At 31.2% G+C, this 1,138-nt stretch overlaps 1 protein-coding gene across 4 annotated transcripts in view; it reads right to left on the reverse strand.

Annotated features, from left to right (window-relative positions):
• LOC106868437 (retinoic acid receptor RXR) overlaps positions 1-1,138 on the reverse strand; it is a 540,681-nt gene that overhangs the window by 287,612 nt on the left and 251,931 nt on the right. The window lies entirely within an intron of this gene.

Genomic DNA, 1,138 nt, shown 5'->3' on the forward strand with positions numbered 1-1,138 from the left:
AAATTATATTATAATATATATATAATATATAACTATATGCATATATCGTATGTGTATTTCGTGTGCAAGATTCTTGATGTGGATACGTGTGTTGAAATAAATGGAAGTGGAGAGACAAGTTACTGAAGAGATTGCAAGAGTGCAATGAAATAATTTAACAAAAAACTATATAAATTAATAAAGGACTGAACCAGTGCGTGTGTTTATTACCGGCATAATGCCTCTCCCAAGGTTTAATTATATGCATATATCCATACATATATGTACATACCTACATATATATGTATATATACATGCATATATGGGTACAGGACATAAAAAAACAAACATTAAACACAATGAGAAACGAAAACATAGAAAACGACCTTTTTTTTGAACAATGAAAAAAAAACAAAAAAACAAAAACAGAGAAACGAGACATGCAACATAAAGAGTATACTCCTTCGTCAGTTGTTCCTGTTTCATTTGCTCCGTGTTTCGAAGTCGTGTATTGTCCTTGCCTTCGAAACGCGGAGTAGATGAAACAGGGTCAACTGACGAAGGGGCATACTCTTTATGTTGCATGTCTCGTTTCTCTGTTTGTTTTTTTTCATTGCTCGAAAAAAAGTTCGTTTTCTATGTTTTCGTTTCTCGTTGTGTTTAATGTTTTTTTAATGTCCTGTACCCATATATGCATGTATATATACATATATATGTAGGTGTGTACATATATGTATGGATATATGCATATATTTATATATCATTAACATCATTATATGATCGAACGCCACGCATCCTTTTCCAAGTATATATATATATATATATATTTAGATATCTTCCCTTCTAGTTTTAAGTATTTGAAATCTTCCGTAAGGAAAGAGCTAGTTTTTAAAACAAAAATACAAACCTCCATTGTCGGAATGTAGGTAACAAAGACAAATTGACATTTTGAATTTGAGAAAAACCTTGCATATTTTTCTGTTCCGCTTACAGATTGTATCTGTAATGAACAAGTTATATGGTTGTTTTCTTTTTCTGAAAATCCTAGCTTATCCAGATTGTCACTTAGGCAATTACTCACAAAACCAAGTGCATCAATTATTATCGGTATAAATGTGAATCTATAATCTGGATATGAAGCTGAAGGCTTCGAACCAGT

Source organism: Octopus bimaculoides, chromosome 1, assembly GCF_001194135.2.
Source record: "Octopus bimaculoides isolate UCB-OBI-ISO-001 chromosome 1, ASM119413v2, whole genome shotgun sequence".
In the NCBI taxonomy this organism is placed as follows: Eukaryota; Metazoa; Mollusca; class Cephalopoda; order Octopoda; family Octopodidae; genus Octopus; species Octopus bimaculoides.